Genomic DNA, 19,557 nt, shown 5'->3' on the forward strand with positions numbered 1-19,557 from the left:
GCCACCTCCCCATAAAATGCTCCTTTATCGGACAAGTTCTGATAAAAGTCTCTGTCATTTCTTTCTCTGTACAGTAGAGATATTAATAATTATTACTGGGCTTGTGGGGTTGGTGTGGGGAATAATTATTAATGTTTATAAAATAAAGCACACAGGAATAGGAATACTGCTATTTTTTGAGATTTGAATGCTGCACTGGTGGACACTCCACAGATTTATTCATGAAGGAGCTGACAGTTGCTGTTCCATAGTTACGGGTTGATGTTGAGGTTTCTACTTAATGATGTATTATAATAATCCAGTTACTTATTTCATAAACTAAAGCATGTATTGGGATGCATGTCTGATTTGGGGTTCCTAAGAATAGCTCTGCATTGTAGACTGTTAATATAAATCAGAAATGTCCTTACTTAGAGTTTGTGATGAATGAACCACATAAATGGTTTTGCCAGTCAAATCAGTTCAAGTAGGTACCCAGTTTATTTTATCCCGACTATTGTAACCTGATTGCCCTGGTTCTCAAGCTTACTGTGGTCCCTTAATGCCATTCTTGTGGAAAAAGGAACCAGCAGGGCCCCCTTATAGTATGTACCCTGGATAAACAGATTTTTATGAAGCCCTTTAGCACCTGCCCTCATAGCATTCACCTTCATAGCACCCACAATGGAAGGCTGGCTAAAGATAGGAAGAGCTAAAAAGGTGGTGCATTTGGATGGAAGGTGCTATCACTGAGGCAAACTATGGTCTATCTATTCCAGACCAATAGAAAACTTTGGGAATCTGCTGTAAAAATAGCCCCTAATAAAAACCTGTAATGGATTATAATCCCAGAATAGAATGGGGGCTTAAATCCACCAGTTCCCTCCTCTCCTAGGGTGAGATTGGTATCTCCACTTCAGACTCTTTTCATCAAGTAATTGGCTAAAACAGCATACCTGCAATAGGCCAAGATCTCAGCTTTTGATCCAGTTGGGTTCAGAAAGTGAGGAAGATAGCCTTTGGGCCATATTGCAAGGATCCTGATGTAAGGAGTGTTGTCTGTTAGGTTTCAGCTTGTATCACTGTCCAGACTCAGGGCAATACTGGGACAGATGCTGACCAGCTTCTGTCACTAAGGGTATATTTACACAGCAAAAGGCAGTACTGTAGTAGTACAGTACTGTAGTAGGCAGTAGGACTGTGTGAAACGGCACTGTTCCATTTCACTTTGACAGTTTGACAGAATAGTGTTTTGTCTCAAATTTCATTTCAAGTTGAAACAGCTGTTCTGTTCCATTCCATCAAAACAGAAAGGCTGTTTCGATGCTGTTTCGAGTTTCGCTGGGGATCGGGAGTCAGACCAACTGAGCTGATTTCCTATCCCCATTGCTAGATCGCACTGGGGTCGGCGAGGCAGCCCAGCTGGGCTGCTTTCCAGTCCTCCATGCTAGTTCACGCCAGAGGCAAAAGGCAGCACAGCTGGGCTGCTTCTCTGCCCCCCATGCTAGATCATGCCGGGGCTTGAGGCAGCCCAGCTGAGGTGCGTCCTGGTCCTCCACACTAGCTTGTGCAGGGGGCAGGAGGCAGTCCAGCTGGGCTGCTCCCGGTCCTCCATGCTAGATCATGCCAGGGGAGAAGGCAGCCCAGCTGGGCTGCTTTCCCCATCCCTCACACTAAATTGCGTTGGAGGTGGGAGGCAGCCCAGTTGGGCTGCTTCTCTGTCCCCCATGCTAGCTTGCACTGGGGGTGGGAGGCAGCCCAGCTGAGCTGCTTTCCCATCCCCCACACTTAATCATGCTGGAGGCGGGAGGCAGCCCAGTTGGGCTGACTTCATATCCCCAGCATAAGATCTGGTAAGGGGTGGAAGGCAGCCCAGATGGGCTGCTTCTCTGTCCCCGGTGCTAGATCACACCGGGGGGGGAGGCAGCCCAGCTGGGCTGCTTTCTCACCGCCCCCAGTGCGATCTACCACAGGGAACTGGAAAGCAGCCCAGCTGGGCTGCCTTCCACCCCTTACCGGATGTTGTGCTGGGGATACGAAGTCAGCCCAACCGGGCTGACCCAATGGTCGAAACATTTCAACTTTTGAAAAGTTTTGACCAGCCTTGTTTTGTTTCGAGGGTATTTCAAGGGCCTTTGTTTTGTTTTGATTTTGCTGTTTGGATCTCAAAATTGATTGAAACAGTGTCAAAACAAAACAGCCGGCAAAATTTCACACAGCCCTAGTAGGCAGTAGTGAGAAGTGGCAGGTGGAGTGTCATACTACTGCAAATGTATTACTTCCAGTACCTGATCATATGCATTATGGTATTATACCAGTATAGCTATATGCATTTTGGTACCTGAACTATTTCAAATATCTCCATGCAGTACTGCATTGTGACAATATAGCTATTCTTCTTTTGGTATGTACATGTTCAAAGCTAACTCTAGGACCTCTATGGCTAGGGACAGAAATTACACATAAACCAGTATAAGTGATTAGAAACGGGTTCAAATCTGTAGTGCAACAGAAGTCCAGTGTACATAAACTGCTTTCAAAATGGCCAGAACCAGTTTAAGGTAAACCTGGATGGATGTAGTATCAGACTTAACTGATTTAGGTTAAATCAGTTTATTGAACTTCTGTCCAAAATCTCCTCCAGATTCAAGTTCACTCACAGTCCCCCAGCATCCCAGGATGCTTTGCACCTCTCCTAACACCCCCCCCCCCCAAAAAAGGTGGATGAGCTAGCCTTGGCCCAAGCTGTCACCTCCAGCTGTAAGGTGTCCTCTAGCACTGCCTGGCTTCTGGCCCAAACCACTGCAGGCATATGGCTGGCTGTATGTCCAGAATCAAAAGTGAATGTTCACTTGCTTTATGTGCTTAATCTACTCAGATTAGACTAACCTATGAAGATTTGAATTGATTCACCTCTGGCTTCTTGATTGTCTGTACTTAGCTTATATGATATTGCCCTGTGCTGTGTAGATATACCTTTAGACATGCCTGTGAAATGATACTGTGTTGGAAGGGGACAGAGGTTTGATAAACTTTTTTCAAAACTGAAAACACTAAGAGGATAGTTGCTTATATAGCAGCTCACTATGAATACTCCCAAATCATAGTTAGAACCAGGATTTGAAACAGTGCAATGAAATTGAAGGAAAAAGAGGGATGCAGGAAAAGTATATTGCTTGTGTTTGATGTGCATTTGGGGCCAAAGTTCAGATTAGTTATAATTTTCCATATGCTGCTTGTCCTATCAGTAATTAGAAACCTTTGGGGAAAAGTGCTTATCATTAGCGTCACTCTTCTGTCAGTGATGTGTTGGTACTGACCTTTGTGAATGTACTTTGATCTCTAAAATATAAAGTGCTCTTCACAATTTTTTTTCCTGCCAGCATCTGTTCTTTAATTTCCTGTACTTTGTCATTTTGTGCCTTAATCTTTGCCATCTAAGGCTACCTTTTTTCTCGGTTTGCCTCTTCTAGGTGCAATTGATAGCATGAGAATTTATTCTCCCATCTTTTGTGCCAGGAAACTTCTGTCTCCCGCTCCCCAGCACTTTTATCTTTGTTAGCCTTCCATCAGTATCTTGAACCCCACACTAAAACTCCTAACAGTGGAGAACTAACATGAAGTATATATCAGCATTTCACTCTTCCCTTCTTTTCCACCTTGTTATTCTATGATATGGATTTTTCAAAAGTCCTCACTGCTTCCCTACCTTTGCTTACGGAAGTGACTGGGAGTTTTATCATTGATGTCAAAGACGGTATACTAAGACTAGCAAAGACAATAAAAAAAAATCTCACCCTTAACTGACATCATAAAATCTCTAGGGCAGGGACCTGTAAATTACCATGTGCAACTATGCAATTATATAAATAATGTTTGGCTAATAGTATTAATTTAATACCAGGATGTTCAACTGGTAGCCTGTGAGCTACATGTAGCCCACAAGTGGTTAACTGCTTCTATCACCTCTACCTCAGCTACCTGCACTTTCCCTCACAGGCTGGCCTGGGTGCTGTTCCCCCACCCCCTTGTCACCACCTACTTCCTGCTCCTGTTCCTGCCACTGCCATTGCCAATTCCCAGCCCAGGCCATGGGGTCTGTGGGCTCCCCCTCCCTCCTGCAGCTTCTACTTCCTCTCTTGTGGTGGCACAGTGCAGCACACAGAAGAGGAAGCCATAGGGAAGTGCAGCCCATGGCTGCTCAGAAGTTGGACAGCCCTGGTTGAATAGATTTGTGATAAAATAATTAGATTTACTTATTTGATGCTTGTTCTGTTTAGTTTCCCAAGGAATTTCTGTGGGATAAATGTATGCCTCTTTGTTGCAGGGGTATAGGTTGTAGCAGTGTTGGTCTAAGGACATAGGCAGACAAGGTTCTTTGGGTAAATCTGGTATCTTTTATTAAACCAACTCAAATAGCTGGAAAAATTCTTCTTAGCAAGCTTTTAGGTTTAAATACCCTTTGTCAGGCTGAAGAAGCATCTGCAGTTTGTGTGCACTCTTCCTGGATGGAATGAAACGGAGGAGCACATGCCAACTGCAGATGCGTCCTCAGCCTGACAAAGGGTATTTAAATCTGAAAGCTTACTAAGAAGAATTTTTCCAACTATTTGAGTTGGTCTAATAAAAGAAATCAAATCTACCCCCAAAAACCTTATCTGCCTCTTTGTTTACATTTTTCACAGACTCTCCTCATCTGTGAAAACACAACAGAATGTACTGGAAAAAAATTCCAAGTCATTCAGTGTCCTGCCTACTTCAGGGTTCAATAATTCAGATTTTACTTCAACCAAGGAAAAACTGTATACAGGCATATGCATATGAATCACAGATAGGCCTCTGGCAGATGCTATGTGAATATGTTCATTGTACCATAAATAGCAATGTGCCACATATTCAGCCAATTTAAGGCAAGCAAGTCACAAAGGGTTTCTACATTTAATGTAGAACATCTTTGTGTCTGGTTTGTATGGCACCATAAATTGAATGTGTGGAAGATCGTAGACCCAGGGCTGCCCCATCCCAATGCCAATCTGTCAGGGCCTGTGGCCACTCTGAATCTGGAACCCAGCCAGGAGCTTCTCAGTCCCAATGTTGACAACCAGTTAATTGTTGGCATTGGGACTGGGACAGCCAACAGTTGTCCTAGACTGGACTGGTCCTGATGGGCGCTGGGGATATTGGTTGCAAAAGAGTCCCTATCCTCCTAGAAGGTTATATTCAATTTACATGTCACGTTAATGTGACCCTAACATGTTTGTTGCCTTGCCCTGGCATTTCCTGTGGTAGCAAATATGATGGGTCCTGGCTTGCTGTAATCCAGTACTTTAAAGACCCTTGCCCCACAGCTCCTATAGGAACTGCAGGACAAGGAAACAAAAGTTGCACGTCTTACCATGTGCATGTAGCATGCCAGGATGTGCAGTTGTTGGGAGCAGGGATCAGATCCCATCATGCCATTTTTTCAACAAGAAGCCATAAACACGCATTCTGTTTCTTCACATAGCTAGCTGTCCAGTGCTGTGATGTAAATATACATTCTATCTCAGTTGATGCATGTAATATTTCTGAATCTTTTACTTTGATTCCTCAAATATCAGGACACAAATATTTCTATGCATGGGTATTCATTTCCTAAGAGTTAAATCCTATTTCAATTGTAGTCAAAGGGAGTTTTAGGTGCTGGCTGTTTCTCTGTTATTTCTTACAAATTCACCCTGTTTCACAATTGTTTCTTCCAAGGGTTAACAAGGAAAGTGAAGTTATGCTATTATTCCTTTTCATATATAAAAAGATGAGGCTTAATTTCAATCAATCAATCATCTAACTTTAGATCTAGTATTATAGGCTTTTTCAAGTTTCACTTAAAAATTACAAAAGTACACTGTGGGCATGTCTACACTGCACAGTTGTTACCGTGCAGTTGTTTAATACTTGCTTTAGCAACCAATATCCCCAATACCCATCAGGACCAATCCAGTCCAGTCCAGCTCAGGGCAATTGTTGGCTGTTCCAGTCCCAATGCCAATGCTTTAGCAAGTACTAAATGACTGTGCAGTAACCGCTGTTATTGCACAGTCCCAGCAGTGCATGGGTATTTGCCAACCCTACTGTGCAGTAGCTCACTGCCACTGCACAGTAGCGTCAGCACCACATTTGTGCTCACTAATGCTATGTCACTGTAGCAAGAAGCTATGTCACCATATTTTGTTGCTACTGTGATGTAGCATCTCATGTAAACGTGCCCGTGGTGAGTTATTGTTTTGTCTTTAAATTTTAACCGACAAAAATATGTGCAATATACTGTAGAAATTGCTTTTAATTTTACTTTGATTGGAAAGGAATGTTTTTTGATTTTGCTTCCTGGTCTTTCTGAATTTTGATGCTGCTTTTGTGAAATAAACATAGATCAATTTGAAATCTTTGATGATCCCAGTTCAGTAATAAATAGTGTTCTATGGGAGTTTTTCAAAGAAGAATAAAACAGTTAAAATACAGAAAATAAAAAGTGGTGATGATAAAAGAGGAAATGGATTATGTCCTTTATCACAAAATAATATTCCCATGCCTCTGTGGGGGAACAGAGAATAAAAATAAACAGCAAGCTATCCCTTGTACTCACACAAGACTTCCTGATCAAGATGAGCTTTTAAGAGAATCACCTTGATTTACTCTTTGATAATTTGGCATCTCTGAATAGCAAAAATTGCCTTTCTAACTCTTCTGTAAATCTGACTAATCAACTAAAGTCAAGGCAGAACCTGGCTAATTTAAGTCAAGATTTCTTTATGAGTAAGTAAAATGCTGAAAGCCATTTAGATCAGTTGATATCCCAAGATATGTGGATGTGAAATCCTGATTCTCAAGGACTTTTACATGGGGCACTTAGCCTGGAAATGTTTCTCAAATAAACCTTTTGCTTCAAAGATAACAGCTTGTCCCAGAAAATATTTGTTTAAAAAGGTTGAGAAACAGCGAAAAATAATGAAGACGTTGTTGGGGCATATGTGCATTCTGCCATTTTGCAGAAATGCAGATGTTAAAATAATGGGAGATGACACTGTAAATACAAATTCTTCCCATTTAAGTAATTCTGTCAAAAACGAGTCTCCCCTAATCAATGGGACTAGTCAAACTAGTCTTTGAAAGTACGTGTTTGCTATATGAGATTGTATGTTAGTTGGTTCAATCATTCTGCTCTAAACTTCTGTACAATTGACCATCCTGCTGCAAGAGCACCTAGGTATCTAAACTTTTTCTTACCTATATATAGATCATAAGTTTTATGTTAATGACCAATACAATAGCTCCTATGCATCCTGCAGGTAGCAAATGAACTGTCTAGATGACTCCATTTTGTTACAACTTTCTGGTTCTAATGGCAAAGCCTTACTAAAGAGGAAGGTATTAAGCCTATGTGAAGCAGCCAGTATTCGATTCGGATTCAGGTTCAGCCAATTCAGGGGACAGTGATTCGTTTCAATGATTCAGATCACTGTCCTGAATCAATTCGGCTGAATCAGATTTGAGAGATTCAGAGTTGGTTCGGTGTGATTCGGTGATTTAGCCATAGACTATAATGGGGAATCACTAAAATACCTATAGCTTTGTCGTTTTTTTGCAGAATTGGCTGAAAACAGCAGGGATGGTAGCTCCTTCTGAGGGCATGAAGCCTTCAGGTTTCAAGGAGATAGGTGCAGGGTTTCTGTGAAAGTGCACCTCAAACTGTTGAAAGCAAAACTTGTCTCGTGTGTGTGTGTGTGTGTGTGTGTGTGTGTGTGTGTGTGTAGGCAGAGCAGAATGAAAACAGCTGGGCTGGTATTCTGTAACAGGGGGCCTTCTCAGTCCCAGTTAGATTTTGGCTCACCCACCTGTTTCTGCCCACCTGTTTCTGGGCCAACCACCCACCCCTCTTTCACCTGCTGCACCTTGATGGAAAACTGATTCAGATGTTATTGAGGCAGGAGGCTGCCTATTTAGGCCCCTGATGTCTAGGGGTGACATCCATTCTGCAGCTTCGTACCTCCCCTATACCGCAGCCCATGCCTCAAAGATGGCATCCCAGGCAGCTAAGCTCACCTGGAACCTCACAACTCCACTGCAACCAGTAAGCCTCAGGCCTCTCAAAGATCTTACAGGTCTGGGCTTTACCTAGCCAGGGCTGTGTGTGCATGCGGTGGCTGGAGGTTTTCATGCACCCCCTACCCAACTTTCACCAGGGAGGTTCATGGTCTTGGCATTTCCTGGGGCTGCCATGCCACTGGCAGTCCCACCAGGTCTCCCTACCCTGTCAGGGTGCAGTTTTAGGTTATGTCCAGGACCTGGAGCCTCCTCCTTCCCTATATCCCTAGCCTATACCTCCAAGTTTGTCCTAGCACAGGAGCTCAACAGGGAGATGTTCTTCCCCTGCTGGCTGGTGAAAAACTGCTGCCTCCAGCTCTGACAGCAGGGCATTAAATGGTTGTCAAAGAAAATTTAAAAAGCAAATAGGTACAGAGTGAGGATGGTGCACTCACTCCAACTGCATATGTAGTTTGGGGAGCCCCAGCAGTGGGAGGTTCACCTTCAGGAACACCAGCTGCTCCACCAAACCAGGATCCATGGAGGTGCAGTGGGGTGTCACAACATCCCCAGAAATGCTGAACACCCTCTCGCTTGGAATGCTAGTCAGTGAACAGGACAGGTGTTCCTGGGCAACTGTGGCCAAATCTGGCTGCAGCTTGCCCAATAGGCCAAGGGGTCACAGTGCAGAGGCTCCACGTCTTTGGTGAGATAGGTTGTCACTGAGGCCCCTGTGGTACCTGCCTGATGCTGGGGTCTGGTGCCTTTGGACCCCATCATTGAAATCATGTCCTTGGCCCATATTGGCAGTGCCTGTGGTGGAGGAGACTGGCTTGTGGATCCCCCTCTTCTACATCCCCCTGCCTCTGCCCTTCTGCCTCCCTGACTCTGTTCACCAGTATGTCTGTCCAGTCATCTGTCATCCAGAGTTTTGCTGCTGCGGATGCTTCCCTTCACCCTCGGGTAACACATGCCCACCAGCACATGGACCATACTGGACTGCTACAGATCCAGCCATTTTTTGATGCCCTTCTCCAGCTGCTTCATTAGTGCCTGCATCTTTGGTAAAAGCAGCTTGCCCCAGCCAAGAACATTGATCCCATGGAACTTTTCCACATGGTTCTCAAGCGCCTTCACTATAGGGATCACCTGGCTAAGGAGGGCATTGCCAGCACTGAGGCTCATGGTGGCCTTGAGGAACAGCTTGAGAACCACAAAGATGCCTGACAGATCGCACCAGTGCCCTGTGAGGGAGAGGTAGGCATGATCTCCACCCAGGCTGCTCCAGATGTCTGAGGTGAAGTGCAAAGCTACCTGTGGACCTGGACCTGTCTTGTGCAACTCCTTCCTCAAATACTTCCTGCATTCCTCATACAGGGAGGGCACCATCGTCCTGCTAAAGGTGGTGCATGCAGGATGGGGCCACAAGTGCCATGGGCCACCTGAACCCTGGCCACTCAACTAAGGAGAAGGGCTGGCCATCCAGAGCTACCTTCAGGATGCTTAGGAGCTATTGCATTCAAGCATCTCCTCAATGTGCTGGGTGACCTCGCTCGCCCTTGCAACACGTCCCCCTTTGTCTACGGCTTTCCCCCACCACTCCAGGGTGGGCTGACTCTGCTTCATGAAGATGGGGACTTTGGAGTGAGAGGGGGACTTCTTTTTGGGCATGCTCCCACTGGTGCCAGGATAAGTAGGAAAAAGGGCAAGGAGGTTCTGCCTCCTGAGATGTAGCAGCATCGCCATGGCGGTGAAGTGTTTCACCTCCTTGCCCCAGCTGATCTGACTTCAGCTGTGCTGGCAGGTAGCATACCTGGGGTCATCTGCCAACTTAAAATGATCCCACACTACACTACCCCTCCCCCCCCCAGCTTCTGGGTTGAGGGTGGGGATCCTGCCTTATCCCCTTCCTCAGTAGGCAAAGGCACAAAACAGGGGAGACTGAGCCACCTGCCCCCACAACCTTATCTGAAGTACCTTTCATAAGAGACTTGCCTGTCAGGGAACTTTGGGGGGTGTGAAGCACAAACTCAGATTCCCCCTCCTTCCCCAGAACTTCCTTAGCTATAGCACTCAGCTCCTCTGCTTCATAGTTTCTAGGGTCAGAAGGGACCTGAACAGATCATCAAGTCCAACACCCTGCCCTGAGCAGAAATGAGTGCTGGGATCATAATACCCCAGCCAGATATCTATCCAAACTCCTCTTGAAGACCCCCAAGTTAGGGGAGAGCTGCACCTCCCTTGTGAGCCCATTCCAGAGCCTGGCAGCCCAAACCGTAAAGTAATGCCTCCTGATATCAAGTCTGAACCTGCTCTCAATCAATTTGTGGCTGTTATTCCTTGTTATCCCAGGTGGTGCCCAGGGGAATAGAGCCTTGTCCCCCCCCCCCCCCGGTGAGTTTATAGATGGCCACCAGATCCCCTCTCAGTCTTCTTTTGTGGAGGCTGAATAGATTCAGGCCCTTTAGTCTATCTTTGTAGGGCCTGGCCTGCTGTCCCCTGACCATGTGAGTGGCCCTCCTCTGGACCCTCTCAAGGTTGTCCACATCCCTTTTGAAGTGTGGTGCCCAGAACTGGATGCAGTACTCCAACTGTGGCCTGACCAGCACTGCATAGAGGGGAAGGATCATCTCCCTGGACCTGCTTGTGTTGCATCTGTAGATGCACAACTAGCTGCAGTTAGCCTTACTGACTGCTTCCTTGCATTGGTGGCTCATGTCCATCCTGGAGTCAATAATGACTCCAAGATCCAATGATGACTTCCAGATCCAGCTCCTCCCCTGGCACTGGGAGGCTCACGCTGGGAGCTGAAATTGACATGGAGGAGACTGTCATGCTGGTGCTGGTGGCTATTTCTGGTGTTAGTGGAGGTGGTGCAGGTGCAGGGACAGGTACTGCTTCCACTTCCTTACTCCCACAGGCAGCAGAAGACTCATCGCTGCCAGGAAAAAGGGTGCATCTATGTTGTGGGGGGGGAACTTGCAGCTCTCCCCCACCCCCTCTAGCCCCTCTGCCTTGCCTACCAGAAGACCTGGCACCTGCCTTTCCAGCATGCTTCATAATGTTTGCTGTCCTGAAAAGTGTGTGTGTGTGTGTGTAATATATATTAAACATATACAAGATACATTTCATACACACATATCATGTATGTGTTTAATATGTGTGTGTGTGTGATATATGTGCTTTTCTGCACAGTGATGGATGATACACCATCAGGGAAAATGCAGCTTTCTTCTTAAAAAGTTGGGAGGGGAAAATAACAAAAATGAATAAGAGGATTTTGGGGGAAAGAAAGGAATGGATTGGATAGGGATAAGTAGAGGGATTCTACGCAAGGGTAATTAGTAAGGTGTATACCTAGGCTACCGAGAGATACTAGCAAGAGACTGACTAGGAAATCATTACTTTTGACATGCTGTTGCTTCCAGACAGACAGCTCACAAAAGGGAGAAAAGGCTTCACACAGAGCCTTATATGCTGTTTCTATGTTCTTCCCCTAGAGCACTGTGATTGGAAGGGAACTCAGGGAAAGATCACAGTCACTGGCCAGCTACAGATGTCAATATCAGAGCAACCTTTGCCCCTCTCCTCCTCCCTCCCTCTTCTCAGTTTCTGTTTCCCCACAAGACCACCTACTGAATCACCGAATCATTTCTGAATCTTTTCCTAAATGATTCAGATGCTTCAAATTGATTCGGAGCTTTTAATGAGCTTACCGATTCAATTCAGATTCAATGATTCGGCCACCAAATCGGGCCAAATCTTCTCCGAATCAAATCAACAACCAAAGCTTTGTGCACCCCTAGAAGGTATCATCAATACCCAAATTAGCTCAGGATTTGTCTAGGATCTGCTGTAAATTCATACCACAGCTAGACACACTTATCAGAAAATGTCATATTTTTGGCTCTTCTGTGTTTCATCTTGGGCTTTTTCATGTCCTTGTATTGTTGTCTGTATTTTCTTCTCCTGGCTTTCTTTCCTTCTGTCTTGGTCTCACACATGGAGATGTGTTGTCTTAAGCATCTGGTACCAAGGTCTTAAGTGAGCAGCAGAGCTAACAGATGGAGCAGATAACAAACTATTGGGGCTTTTAACAACATAACCTGTGGAAAGCTAAACTGTCCTAGTCTATACAAGCTGAAGTCTTTGCATTTTTCTAGGTCTGGCTGAAGAATAAGAATTTAACTGAAAGCAGAATGAGTTTTCAAAAATTGTTTTTATTCCACAGCTAAATGAAAATGTGAGTATTTGTGTTGTTTTTGTAAACAAACACTTGAGAAGCATCCTCCCAATAACTAACAGGCTGGTGGTTAGTGTTCACATGGAATTTGAGGTATCCAGGTCTGATATATACAAAAAACTTGATCCTGCATCCCCTACATCCTATATGAGTGCCCTAGTCAAATAACTACTGTCTAGTATGGTTTATTTCTTTCCTTATCCAGAAAATTCATTATAAGCTTCTTGAGAATGCTTTCTTCTAAATGAAGCATTCCAAACAATAGTAAAGCTTTTTATTTGGCTCTTACCTATGAAGATATCTTGTAACATATGAGTGATGCTTATGATCTCATTGATTAGTTTGGATATGCTCATTCATAGATACAAATGACTTTAAAAAGAAATGTTGTTGTCCATAGTGTAACAAGTATGACAGATAGACGTAGATTTGCTGTTGTCTCTCTAGTAAACAAGCATACATTTTATGCAAAATTGTATTCACCTTAACTATAAGGGTGAATTGGCAGAGTCCTGTTAATCATCTTGCATGCAGTCTACACTCCCTCTGAGGCACTCAAACCATTAATGTCATCACTGTCCACAAACCATGACCATTTCATTTTCTAATATGTAAGGGTGGACTCTTCTTGGTTAAGTTGTCAGACCAGCCTGGGAGAGCCTTACAGACATTGAGATGAAGTGCCTATAGCTTGTAACATGAAATGTAAATCAGCCTAGTCCATCAGAAAAGTCCTTGAAGAAAATGTCTAAAATATCCATTTCAGCCCTGAGCTACACATAAATGAATCCATTAGAGGAATGAATATTGTCTACCACAGTCAAGGGTAAGGTCTATTTCAAATAATCTCTTAAACTCTCCTTCGAGAAATCTGCATTGTGCACTATAGAATTAATAGATTACATTAGAGCAAATGTTTTATTTCATTCTACCACGTAGTCTTCTATCTGTCCCAAACTAAACAATGTACATCCTCATGTATATACATATACAGATGTCATGTTTACCAAGTGTCAAGTTAACTTCACATTACAATGAGCCTCCTATCCAAGCCCATAAACACTGGTACTTGAACTAGAAGAGAATTTCCAGTAGTTGCTATTAGTAGTGTATTATGTATCTTAGAATAGTAGCATTCCATGAGTGACAGGACTTTTATCTTTCTCAGCAGTTCAGCTGCTAGCTACAAATGCTGAGGTCAGTAGTTTAAGAATCCAGAATTTTGATCCCTGAGATATGCTAAATCTAAGTATTTCTCTCATTAAAGCACTGTCTTATGTGTGTTTTAACATTTAAAGTATTTTGGTTATATTTTCCTTAAAAAAAACCCAAGTATTTCCACCTTTGGAATCAAATGTGTAATTTTATTTATCATGTTCTGGCCTTAAACTTTATATTTAATCTTTTTTTTAAATAAATAACTTCCTTGCACATTGATTTCCTTCTCTTTTTTTTTTTTTCCTCCTCTTTAGTTTTCTCTTTCTGTCTCATGTCTGCCATTTTTCTAGACTACTTGGTCACCCTTTCCTCTTTCTTTTTTGTCCTTATCTTGTCTTCCTTTATCTTACTCCTTTTTGCTGCCTCCTGATCATCTTTTCCCATTGCATCCCTTTCTCCTCCTTTTTCTTTCTATCACCCATCAGTTTTGTCTCTCTTTATTTCACGTGTCAGTCTCTGCCTGTTTAGGTTCCCTGGGCCTGAGCTGAAGCTTACCAAAGTCCTGTGAAAGTTTTTAATTCTCAACCCTGTCTCTCAGCAAGATGAAACGTTAGTCTGGTAATTCAGGTAGCCAGGCCTTGAGTTTGGATGTCACACTTCCCTCCACCCAACTTCCCTCCCCCTCTCTCAGTACTTATCCTTCCTTTGCCTCCAGGATCCAAAATAGAGCACGCACTACTCTAAGCCTTGCTGGAAGCATGTTTTTGACCCTTTATTGGTGGCTAGACAGAGAGGTAGGGTGGCACTTTTAGAAACCAATAAATAACTTGCCTAGGTTTTAATTTATATCTGCAAAAGCGATTAGATTCCTTTCTTCTAAAAGGCAATGAAAGGCAATTCCTGCCCAACAATAAAAATAACTAACATGAGACAATCCAGCTCTAAAACAATTTGTTATGGATCTGAACTAAATCAAGGATTTTTCAATCTTCCTTGGGGATTTCCCCTTGTAGTTTATTTTACTGTCTATATACTTATGATAATCACATAGTTTATACCTTCTTAAAACTTCTTCAGAACAGCTGATCTGCCCCAGGCTGAATCCACAAAAATTAGATGTTGCTCTGCTTGGGATGCTCATAAAAGGATGCTCTGGATGAAAGTTATGCAAGAAATAAAAGTGAACTGTAGATCAAGGTCATAGAGTCCCATATGCTATTTGAAGGAGAGGCCATCACACAATATTGTACAGTGTAGTTTATCTTGAGAGACATCTTGGTCCTGAAAATCTTTAGTTTATCCAAAGAACAGGCACAGAAGAAATGTTATTAGCCTTTCCACCTCGCTCAGGCAATGCACTAGGAGAGCTTCCTCTCTAGTGGTAAGAAAGATTCATTGACATACATTCATGTTCTCTTTGCTAAGTTTGCCAATAACAGTGCCAACTAGTGAGATCTTTTGGGTTTTTGTGATGTGGACAATTGTCTATGAGGATCCTGACTCAGGCCAGGAACTCACTTTAAACTACAGGGTATGAAACTGCCATCAGGTGATAAGGAGGGCACTGTATTGGAAAATTGGTGAACTGCAGTGTATTCCATTACTATTCACCTGTGTGCCAGGTCCCACTCTATTCTTCAGCATGAGAGTTCTGAGGGAAAAAAAAGTATTTGTTTTATTATCAGGATGGTACACAAAGCCCAACTACATATTTACTGCCATGTTCAGGAGTTAATCAAGTCTTTGTTTGCAACATATTCCCCTTATAACATAATTGCTATGTGACTGCTGATTTGAGTTTTAATTGCCTGATAAATTGACTGTAAAATCCTGCAGTAGGGCAGAAATTGAGGGAAAGAGAGTTCAGTGCTTTTGCAATTTAACAAAAAACACTGATTTTTTTTTTTTTTTCTTACAAGGAGGAAACTTTTTTCTTAGAATGTTGACCTCAGAGTCCCATGTGCCACTAGAATACAATAGCCCATACCCAGACTGGAAAATTTTGCTTCTTATTGCTGTGGTGATACATGGAGCTCTTTACTGTAACTGCACTTAAGGAAAGCATTAGAGTGAATAGGCACTGATGAGCTGATTAAAGGGACTCTGTCAACTTATAAATCGTACATTGTAAATAACAACACATTTGTATTTTTTCTGTGTTATTACTTAATGTGTCTTAGATTTTTTTAAAAGTGAATGAACTTTAAAACTTGAATTTATTTGATATTTGTAAGTTTTATTTATACTATAGTTTATATGTATAACAGTCTCATCGCTATGAAGTGAAAATCTGCTGGGAATGCAAAAGTATGAGGTTGTGACATATTCTACATGCTTTACACTGATATTCTATTTATCTATCATTTATATAGCCAATTTTGCATCATGATATATACCTGTTCAAGTAAAGGATGGAGATTCTGTTTCAGGGTCTTTCCAGAGGTGTGGTTGCACACTTCAGGAGGGGTCTCTAAACAATTTTGTCAATGTTTATGAAAAAGATTACATATAGTATATGAAATATAAAACATGTAGAGTATGTGTGCAAAAACATTATATATGGGTATATATTTGTGGGTGTGAGAGAGAGAGTGTATTGGGAGAATAAAGGGTAGCCAAGGATGTGTGCCATTTGTTATGAAGGGTAAAAGTGCTCTTCGACCTTTGCAAAGCGTCCCTCAGTCTCTGTGTCACTCATGTTCATTTCAAAGTGTATCAGAGTTCCTCCTTAGTCAGTCTTAGAAGGGGTGAGAATTGTTGTCAAGCGTTTTGAAGGTAAAGGAGTATAATAGTTGTAGCTGTGTTAATCTAGATGCAAAGGCATCCAAAACTCTTGAGGAAGAGGCTACATCTTTTATTAGACCAAGTAGATAGTTGCATATATATATATATATATATATATATATATATATATGCGCAAGCTTTTGGGCTCAAATGCCCTTCTTCAGGCAAAGGAGAAGTCAAAGATGCAACTTTTTAATTAATAGCTTTTCCTACCCAGGAGAAACATAGCATCTCAGTTCTCCTGTGAAATATGAAACAACTTCACAAAAAAAAAGAAGCCAAATTTAGCATCCTGCTAAATTGGACACTGCTTCTGCCTTTGTTCAAATATAATTTGCATACTTGCAGAACAACTTTTCACAACTGAACATTTCCCAACCAGAAGACCCATAACATCCTTCTGCTCTCCTGTGCAATATGAAGTTTTATTTTTACCTGGGAGAAATGTTACAGTCTTTGACTTCTCATTTGCCTGAAGAAGGGCATTTGAGCCCAAAAAGCTTGCAAATAAAAATATGTTTTGCAACTATCTAGTTGGTCTAATAAAACATATCACTTCTTCCTCAAGAATTTTGGATGCCTTTGAAGGTAAAGGTGCACTGTAACACACCTCCTTTCCTCATCCACCCTAGTAGGACTGTGATAACTCCAAGGTACTCCATGACAAGTAGGCAGAGATATCTGGCCCAGTGGTACTATTTTTAAGCCTTTGTGTTTTCCTTTTGCAACCCTAGATTTAATGTGAAAATATTAATAGTAGATAACTAAAAATAACTAAATGGTTTTTCCATCGGGGAATATAAAATTAACAGAAATATTGAAAGGCTTGTGATTTGATTGATGTTTTTAAAAAGAGACAGGTGATGGTGTTAGAAACTGGTGGGGGGAGATTAATGATTAAAATTAAATTTCAGCATGATTAACAGGTGATACGTATCAATGTGGGCTCACTGTTCAAAAGAATGTATGCCTGTTGAATATAGAATCTCCCACCTGTACAAGACCTCTGGGAGAGGACAGTAAGGACAGACATACGCTGCATTTTTTCAGTAGTAACTTCTGAGAGACAAATGATGGTGTGATCCAAAGCTCATTAAATAGCAATGGGAGTCTTACTATTGACATTAATAGACCATGGATGAACTCTCATGTGTATCCCTTTTATGCATGTTATGAGTAATCTAGAGTAATATCAAAGTATATTAACACTTCAGTATAATATTTGGTGCAGCACACAAATTTGATTGAATACGCTGCTCTCAGGCTTGCCATGATGAACACTTTGTTCAGTTCAATTGAAAGGCACTCCAAGGACTAAGGCACACAGTTTAGAAATGCGGGTATGAAAATATGATTTTCATATGCATTTAGAAAATGTTTTTAAGTTACGCAGCGAGCATTCATTTTAATTTTTTCATGAACATTTCTACAGTCCAAACACATAAAATGCTTGTTTGAAAACCTAGCTCCCTATCACTTGTATGTTGTTGTCCTCTGCATAGTAAAGAGCCTCCAGATGCTGAGAGAATTTTGCAAACCCCTTTTATTTAAATTCTCCATTTAGACTGTTTCTTTATTAATAGACATTTTGCCAGATATAATGAGAACACAAGGTTGGGGGATGGTGGTCATATTATTTACAGAAAACTAGACTAAATCAAGGTCCCTGCTGATTTTTTTATTTTTCAAAATTTGCATATAAATAGTGTAGTACATTTTAAAAATCATGCAGCAGTCTGTGAAAGAGCAATTACTGCAGGATTAAACAAAGTTTTCACTTCATTATGCAAAGTCATACAAATAGGGTGACGAGAAATTTTCCTGTATCTTGTAATAGCTCTAACAATTCTTACTGTATGATAGGGCAAAAGCAGTTCCTTTTAATAATGGCCTTTTGGGGAGAAAATGCATTTCAAAATTTGCAAACATGTCAGATTCTAAGATGTATCATAAATAAATTTATCAAGTTGACAATACTTTTGCAGTGGGAGGAAAGAAATTCAGAAGGGGAAATAAATGTTCAATATGAAGACTTTATTGGGATAGTCCCTTCCTTTCCTCAGCCAGGGACTTTTCCCATAATGACTAAAATGGGGAAGTAGTCTGGGAAAGAAAAATGTAGAGAGCAGTCTCTGCTTGTGACTCTTCTGCCCCTTACTGACTTCAAGGAAAAGGTGCTGGTACCAGTGGGGAAGAGAGAGGAGTGCAGACAGAACAAGGGGTTCTTGGGCCTGCACTACACCACAGCAGCTAAAGAATTTTGCTGTTTGCAGCTGAAATGGTTTCTCCACGAGCTTTGTCAACTACTGTAATATATGCTAGACTTTAGTGGGACTCCCAGGAACCCTAAAGTTGCCCCTTCTCTGGTGTTTATATTATTTTTAATAATAGCCCTGTTGTACTACAAATGACTTATCTATTGATTTATTCATTTTTGTTGTTTTTATTTTTTAATAGAAAGTGAGGGTCAAAGTTAAAATAATCACAAGCCCACTGTAACACTTTTGTTAGGCAGTCCAGAGATGGGTTTGACAGCTACTATAAAGCAGCACATACCTAAAGTTAGAAAAAGTTATCCCTGAATAGAGCGGATCAGCTGTATCACCATGTGTCACGACACAGCTGATCTACTTCATTAGGCAAAACACTTTGCCCATTATCTTGCACCTTGGTGGTGAGGATCAAAGAGTAATGTTTTCTCCTGGAGCTTGAGGGACCCGATTCTGCATTCCCTGGGAATTCCTGGACCAGGATCAGGCCCCTCAAGCCCTGAGAGTGCCTGTCTGGCTTTCCCCCCTTACCCAGATGTGTTCCAGGAGTTCCTGGGGTGGGTCTGGATAAGCAGGGAAATTTCCTGCTCACCTAGACCCTCTCCTGGGGTCTCTAGGGGCCCATCTGGATAAGTGGAGAAAGTGGGGTTGGGTACCCCAATGCATTTTCTGCTCCAATTTTCCTGCTTACCCAGACCCACCCTTGGGATCTCCAGGAGTGGCCAGGGCTGGATTAACGCTTTAGTGGGCCCTAGGAAAACAGATTCATGGGCCCCTACGTAATACTATATATTTATATTCCTTTTTTTCACTCAATGCTTATTATATGTAAAATAAGCACAACTGGGCCCCTTCTTCACATAGAGACTTAGGCATGTGCTTAGTTTGCCTATGTGTTAATCTGGCTCTGGGAGTGGGGCTTTCCAGACTGCCCCTGGATATAGCAGGTGGGTCTATGTGAGCAGGGAACCCTAGTTTCTCCACTTATAGAGAGGAGACCTGAGATTCCCAAGTGTACCTTTCTGTAAGCAGAAGCCCTGGGCAGGTGCTCTAGGGGCATGA

The 19,557-nt window shown here is 42.3% G+C and overlaps 1 protein-coding gene and 1 long non-coding RNA gene across 13 annotated transcripts in view; one reads left to right on the forward strand and one right to left on the reverse strand.

Moving 5' to 3' along the window:
* Positions 1-19,557, forward strand: part of PTPRD (protein tyrosine phosphatase receptor type D) — a 2,106,329-nt gene that overhangs the window by 1,354,517 nt on the left and 732,255 nt on the right. The window lies entirely within an intron of this gene.
* The window catches only part of LOC109280775 (uncharacterized), a 40,938-nt gene continuing 33,621 nt past the window's right edge, over positions 12,241-19,557 (reverse strand). The window contains exon 3 of the long non-coding RNA XR_009460965.1: positions 12,241-15,092. This is a non-coding gene — a long non-coding RNA (uncharacterized LOC109280775). The remainder of the gene's footprint in view (positions 15,093-19,557) is intronic.

This window comes from Alligator mississippiensis, chromosome 3, assembly GCF_030867095.1.
Source record: "Alligator mississippiensis isolate rAllMis1 chromosome 3, rAllMis1, whole genome shotgun sequence".
Lineage (NCBI taxonomy): Eukaryota > Metazoa > Chordata > Crocodylia > Alligatoridae > Alligator > Alligator mississippiensis.